Below are 7,947 nucleotides of genomic sequence, written 5' to 3'. Positions count from 1 at the left end.
TATCCTCCTTCTCTTCCTTATTTTTCTTTGTTGTTCTTGTCACCATCTACAGTTTTGTTTATGTGTTTATTCTCAGTCTCCTCACTCTAAAATGTAAGCTCCAAGAGAGCAAGGATGTCCACTGGTTACCGCTTTAACTTCACTGTCCAGAACACTGCTTGGCACATCATAGGTACTTATCTGTTTTAAAGCTGGCTTTAAAAACATGTCTTCAAGAAACTTGAATTTTAGAAAAAAAAAAACCTCCAACCCCACCCTGATCTGTGTCAGTCAGCTCCTTCTCTCTTCAGCTTGGGAGGCAACATAGCTTTATTAGTATGTGCAGGTTAGTCCCTGATTTGAGCTAAGAGCAGGTGCCCCACCTCAGTGATGCCCAGGCTCTGTGACAAGGATGTATTTAGATAGCTTTAAGATAGTACTATTTTGTGTATATTTATAGATGTACTTATATACATCTATACAGACAATCATTCCTTTAAGGTCATTGGCACTACCTTCCTACTTTTTTACAGAACGCCTTAAAATAGTTTTGTGTTTTTTTAAAGTAAACTAACAAACATTTATTTTAGAAAAATTTGAACATCAAAGAAAATATAAGAAAAAAAAGAATCACTCAGAGTCTCACTATGTAAGTACAACCATCCTTAGCATTTTATATTTCCTTACAGTCTTTGTCTATTCAAAGGATTTACTTTTTCGCATAATCCTAACAATCCCGATTTCTACATTTTTCATCTGAATCTATCACGGGTGAAGACTACATTTTCTAAGTACCGTAAATAGCTGCAACGATTTTGGGGGACTTCAGCGCAGGACTGGCAAACATTCAGCTAACCATTCTTTTAGAGGAAATCTGGATTGAGCAAATTGCTTTCCCAGAAGCCGGCTCTCTAGGGCAGCTGCTCAAGCCAGAGAGGCTAATAATTACATTGAAACCTGTACTGGATGGTCTCGTAAAAGGGTATCTGGTTTGCCATTAAAAATCGTAATTGCATTCACCTCATGCTTCCGGGAGTTGGAGCACTAAGGCTGACATTTCCCATTCCTTCCTCATACCTGTGACTGTGACTTTGCGGGGATGGGGCCTACCTCTTGGAGGGGAGTTAAGAGGGGACTCTCCAGCCGTTGTGAGTGGAATTACCACTTTAATTTAATTACGGGTTGTCTTCAATGGACCGAATGTTGTTACAGCGATTTTGTCTGTCATTTCTCCTGAAAGTTTGTGATCAGCTTGGTTAGTCGTTAGAATATTAATAGTCTCTTTCTTGATTCTAATTAAGTTACTAGTACCTAAGCAAAATAGCCATTAAGAGCTATGGAAATGTAATTGCTCCACCAACTGGTCAGCTATAATATTTTATTACAGCAATAGAAATGAAAACAATATTGTTTACCTATGGGAGAATTTATTAAAAAGTAATTACACATAAAAATAGGAGCAGGTTTCTAAAAATAAGTTATTCTTTGAAACCCACAGCTGTGAAATCAATTGCTTTTTTTCCTTCATGCTGATAAATATATTTTTTTAAACATTTTCCTTTCCAAGTTATATTCCAAAATCCAATGTTTCTTAAATTCACATCTGTGTTCCTTGTGTGAATGAGTGACTGAAGTGAACTTAAGATGGGATGTTTCCCAAAAGTATTTAATGTTAAAAAGGAACTCTTTATCAACCCCAAAGCATACCTAATTAATTAATTAATCTAAAAAGTAAAACAAAAGACCACCTAACTGTTTAGATATGTGTAGTCTTCACAGATATTGCTCATGGCAAATGTCTTTGATTTTCAATTTAAAAGAATATTTCTGATAATTGTCATTTGATCTTTTTATTTGTTTATTTATTTACCCAACACTTTATATCACTAAACCATCTGTGTAAAGAAAATGGTTCATAACGTTTTTGCTTCTTGGAGCTCTTCCCAAGCTGGACCGCTCTGAGCACCATGACAGTCCTCCATAATGGGTGAGCGACAAAGATGACTGGACTGGGCCGTGGGAATCTGAGAGGGGGGTTTCTCCTTTGCCATCGGCCTCGTCTCTGGATGTGGGAACTCATGGAACTTTTCTGGGCCTGAATTTCCTTATCCATAACTTGAGGCCCTCCTACAGATCACCCTACTTCCAGCACTAAATAATCCATGACTCCATCTTGTCCATGAATTGCAATTATACTTATGAAGGAAAAAGCATTCAATTCTTCATAAAACGTGGATACTTCAAGCCATGTATCAAGTAATGGTTATACAAGAATTTATGTCAAACATAGTAATGTGAGGAATGGTCAGGTTTATGTGTGTGCGTATGGTGGGATACATACAGCAATACACACACATATTTACACACACCACCCTTCTTCCCCAACTCACTTCCCACGATGCTGACAGTGGATTACACTATCACTTTTTTTGAGAGTTCTCTGAATGCATGTTTTTAAATGTTCAAGGCCTAGCAACTAAAGGGACATCAGAAAGTCATCTATCTCCCGGCCTCTAGAAAGCACGGTAGTTAAACCACCTTGGAAAAATTTGTGTTATCAAGTGACAAGTCATTCATTTATTCATTAATGACATATTTATTGAGCACGTACTGTCTGCCAACATCTGTGCCAGGAATAATATCCTTAAAGAAAGAGGGAAAGAATGAGGAAGAAGAGAATTCCCTAGGAAAAGGTGACAAGAATAGGACAAATTATTTTGGAGTTCACCCACTAAAATTCTGGTGTTTTAAATGCAATGGCTTTAAATGTTGACCCTGCAAAGAAAAGAACATTGAGCATGAGAATGCCTTTGGCACATTTTTGGTTACGAGAGGAGGTGGTGTTAAAGAGGTGGTGGTGGTGTTTCAAGGTGTCCAGGACACCAGGATGTTCGTCTGGAAAATAAAACGTGATAAGATGTCATTTAAACATGAGGCACTGAGTACAGTGCTAGGTCTGAGAAGTCAAATGGGAAAGTCACTCAAGGAGAAGAATAAACCTAGATAAGCCAAAAGGCAGAAAAAATCTAAGTGCCAAACACAAGGCAATTAGACCCTGAAAAACGTTGTTTCATAACAACGGAGTGTCTTAGATAGCAGGGGAGAATTCACGAAGGCTCAAGGCCCTTGATTTCCTCCTATTCTTTTGTTACCCAACCTAACACCCACAGAACGCGACTTTCGCGTCCTCTCCGCCCACACCATCCCCCAGCGCTCTTGTGTTTTCAACGCGCTGGCGGTGACTCAGCCTACGCCTCCTTTTGCTCTCAAGCCTCCCTGCACAATACACTCTCGCCACAACTTCAGGGTTCGGTTCAGCACATGATTCAGGCCGCTTCCATTTCCACGCTTCTCTTGCACCAGCTGAGGACCATCGCCTGCCTGCTCTTCTGCAGCAGCGGGGTCTGGGTGAACACAGGCCACACGGTGAATGACTGCTTTCTCTTTCTTGCTGACTTTTGGAGCATTTCTAATGTTCCCGTGGGGTCAGCTTGCCTCCGCGCAGTGCTTTCCCACGAGGTGAAATGTTAAGCAGCCATATTTCAGGAACTGCTTTTGTAGAAACAGGCACTGAGGCATGCGTAGATCCTGCTGCAAAGGGCCTCAGGAGCCAGCACTCTTCAGGGCACCCTGGGGTTGTAGGTGGAGCTACCACGGCTGAGCCCACACGGCTCAGGGAGGTGGGCTTACGCGTCTCGCGCTTCTGGGTGTGACTGTGTATTTTTATTCAAGCTTCGCCCTTCACAGTAGTCACCGCAGGAAATGATATATGTATTCTGATGATGCTAAACATATATTTGAAATCCTTTGGTAATTTGGAGAACAAATTTGTATCAAGACAGTCAGAATCGGTTTACAATCTGCCCCACTTTCCAAAACTAATCCTACTCAACTTGTCTGACCTCTGCATGAATTTCTTTTTCTTTTTTTTTTTTAATCTTCAGTAGTTTTTATTCATTTCAGGAGGTTTTAGGCAGAAAGGCTGTAAAAAGACAAAGCTACTCTGCCATATTTCATGGAACTCTCTGCATTACATTTTTGTTGTTGTTGAGGTCATAATAGTTTATAACATTGTGAAATTTTAGGTGTATGTTATTATTTATCAGTCACTGTATATATATATGTGTGCTCTTTTATCCCTTTTGCCCACCCCCACCCCCTTCCCGCTGGTAACCACTAATCTGTTCTGTTTGTCCATGTGTTTGTTTATCTTCCACATATGAGTGAAATCATATGGTGTTTGTCTTTGTCTGGCTTATTTCACTTAACATCATACTCTCAAGGTCCATCCATGTTGCTGCAAATGGGACAATTTTGTCTTTCTTATGGCTGAGTAGTATTCCATTGTATATATACACCACATCTTCTTTATCCATGAATTTCTTTTTTCAGAAATCAAATCTATTTTCTTTGAAGATATTCAAAAGAAAGTGCTGTAGTCTTTGAATACCATTCCAAGAAGGGGTTCCAAAAGTTTGCTGAGAATTACAACACCTGAGTCTCCCAGGAATATCACTTTGACCCATCTGGATGAATTAAGTCTGGAATATTTATTTTAAGAAAATCAAGCAAACCATAATATTTGGCTTCCTGATAGAAGGTCTCATTTCTCTAAGGAGGGTCACACATCTTGGAAAAACATCCAAGTTTTCTCATTGTCTCAGAATTCCTTACACTGACATTTGATTACCAAGTAAAATGACAATTTATTTCTAATCAGATTGGTTCATTTCCAATTTGTTTAGGAGCTTGACCTTTGAACTTTGGCAACTCGGACTAAACACTCATCTAGCATTTACTTGCCTAGGTACTACGGGAGATATATAAATGAAACCACCCATTCTCCTTCTCTCTTTTTGATGCTTGATTAACTCCTAGTCATCCTTCAAGACCCAGTTCAAATGTTACCTTCTTTAAATTTTTTCACATTATACAGGAGAAAAATCATAGAAATATCTTAAACAGATAAAATTAATATAGGATTACTATGGCAGTGATTATAGGAAAATATATGTCAGTACTGACTTCCCCCCCATCTCAAAACTAGCATTTTCTATCAATGTGTGTACAATGGAAGAAAGACATCATTTCCATAAAGAATTTTTTTTTTTAAGTGAGAAAGATTAGCTCTGAGCTAACATCTGTGCCAATCTTCCTCTGTTTTGCATGTGGGATGACACCACAGCATGGCTTGGTGAATGGTATGTGGGTCCACGCTCGGGATCTGAACCTGTGAAGCCCAGGCTGCCAAAGCAGAGCATGCAAACTTAACCACTATGCCACCCAGCCAGCCCCTAAAAATAATAATTTTTTCTGGAGGCTACACAGGGCCAGGTGATGTTTCTTAAATAAAACATTAATGAGCTGTATAATAATGTTGGTTTTGTCCATTAGCTAGAATAAGTGGGATATTCCAAAATGACAACATTTGGCTGATGGATGATGTAAAATTATCTCAACAATAATTTTTTCCATTTTATTGCTAAAATTTTCAAACATAAAGTTTTAAAAATTTTACAATGAACACACATTTACCCACATCCAGATTTTACAATTAACATATTTCTATACTTTCCTTATCGTATTTTATATTCTTTTCTTTTGAATAAAATTTATACATGATGAAATGCACACATCTTCAATGTACATGCACTGAGTTTTGACAAATGCAGACACCTGTATAACCCAAACCCAACCCAAGTTAAGATATAAAATATTACCCTTACCCTAGAAAGTTCCCTGATATTCCTTCCTAGTTAATTACTGCTCTAGTCTCCATAGATTAGTTTTCAACAATGAAGTTTTTAAAAAATTCAATGTAATTTTAATAACAAAATATTCCTCTCGTCTTAATAATAATGTACCTAAAATATTTACGTCAAATATGATGGGAACATGCTTGGAATTTACTACAGTAAGAGACTTAAGTTTTACTTTGTATTTTTGGTGGTGTATGTCAAAGAAGAACAAGATGTCATTCTTTACAAGATTACCAAGTAAAATATGTTGTCCCCATAGTGCACCATGCCTATAGATTTTATTTGTAAAAACAATTGACCCTGGGTCCTTGCAGCACGGGCTGTTTGAGTGGCCTTACATAGTTACCTTCTCTGTTGCTTGAGGCTGTCACATTAGCCCGGTCTTCCCTGGGGTGGCCAATTTGCCTCTGCCAGCACCGGGCTTTTTGCCTTCTTCCCTCAGCCTTGGAAGGGGAGGAGAGGACAACCCAAGGAGAACTGCCTATCAGCTGGGTTACATGAAGAGTTCCAGGCGAGGGAAGCGTTAATGTCGAGAAAGCTCCTCTAGCTGAAATGGAATGAGGGGAGGAGACGTGGGTGAGTGTGAGTGAGTGCTGTGGCGTGGTTTGGGGCCCGTGAAACAAAGGTGAGGCAGGTGAAGTTGGCAGCAGATAAAGGAGCAGAAAGGGAACAGGAAAAGAAAGAAAAAGATGAACACTGAGAAAACACCTGAGAGAGAGATTTCCTAGTTCTCTCTATAAAGTTATCTTCCAGTAGCTTCTGAGGATTGCCAACTGCTCGGCTCTGACTCTAAGGTGTCTCCCAATGATCTCTGTGTTCATCCTCTTCAGGCAGGACAAATCCACCAAAGCCCAGGAACTCTGGCCCCTCCTGCCGCTCTCAGGGGGCTGGGGTGACGTGACCATTCTAGCCAAAGAGCAGGACGAATAACAAAGGAACAGAAACTGTCTAGCAGTGTTTGGCACTCTATACTGGGAGGGTTCGCCTCTATGGTTGCAGGAAAAATTGCTTAGAATGAGCAAAAACATAGAATTCTGTTATACTCCCATTTCCACCAATTTCTAACTGAGCTTTGAATTGTTTGCCTTTGTAACCATTCTGTATAGACATCTTATATACAGACAGGCATAGACAATGCCAACGTCTGTATATACAATGTTATGATTGTTTAAGGAACTTACTTTTAATTTCTTACTGTGCCACTTCTAATATCTACTTTTTCAAAGATGAGAGACACTTAGGATCAAAGATGCTACTCAAAGTCATCAAACTCCGAAGTGGGATGAACTCAGAAAGCCACTCTCTTTGGACTTCCGTTACTTATTTAGCCTCTGCCTGTTGAAAATATAGTAGATCTGCCCTTGCATTAGGCAAAACTATGGGGAATGAACTGTTTCTTTTGTTTACTATTTGCTCAAAGGATACCTGATAAGAAATGTTATGCTGCGCTCAACTCAACTTCGTCAAGACTCCCCTTACCTCACCCTCTCCAACCTAGCCCCCCACCACAAAAATACTCTGACTTCCCAGCAAGTCTCCTTCTGTCTTTTCCTGCTCTGTATTTCAGACTTCCCCAAAAATAAATGGAAAGAACTGACAACTGCTCATACCCAAGTCCAAAGCTCTAGGTTAGAAGGCCCCCGGGCAGTGCAGGGCTTATGAAAGCCATCAAACTTCGCCTGAAAGTAACAGGGTGGGCCCACTGCCTGAAATATATGAAGTGCTTGAGGAAAATATGAGGAATGAATGAATGAATGAATGAGGTCCAGTGGGCACTTAACAAAAGAAAAAAAGACAATCTCTGCTCTGAAAGGGCTTATAGTCTGTTTGGAGAGATAGAAAACACTAACTGAATGGCTGAAGAATACTTATACATAATAACTTTTCAACACATATAAACTAATTTACTGCCAATTCGGCCTAGTAAGGGCAACGAGCAATACCAGAGTTAGATGAAATCAGTCACAAAAGTTTGCCCAGGGGTAGGGGATTTTGAGTTGAGTTTGAAGGTAGAGAATTGGTGAGTAGAAAGGGCAAAAAGGGGTGGCCGGGGGAGCAGAAGTAAATTGTTGAAGGCTTAGGAAGAGCAGATTTGCTTATTGGAACAAAAATTTCATTAAAGAATAATGAATAGTGAGGATGGTGAGATGAGGGACGGACAGGAAAAGGGATGTGTCTTGATACATCTTGAATATGCCTCTGTAAGCTC

Source organism: Equus przewalskii, chromosome 1, assembly GCF_037783145.1.
Source record: "Equus przewalskii isolate Varuska chromosome 1, EquPr2, whole genome shotgun sequence".
NCBI classification, from domain to species: Eukaryota; Metazoa; Chordata; class Mammalia; order Perissodactyla; family Equidae; genus Equus; species Equus przewalskii.
This window is presented reverse-complemented; position numbering follows the sequence as displayed.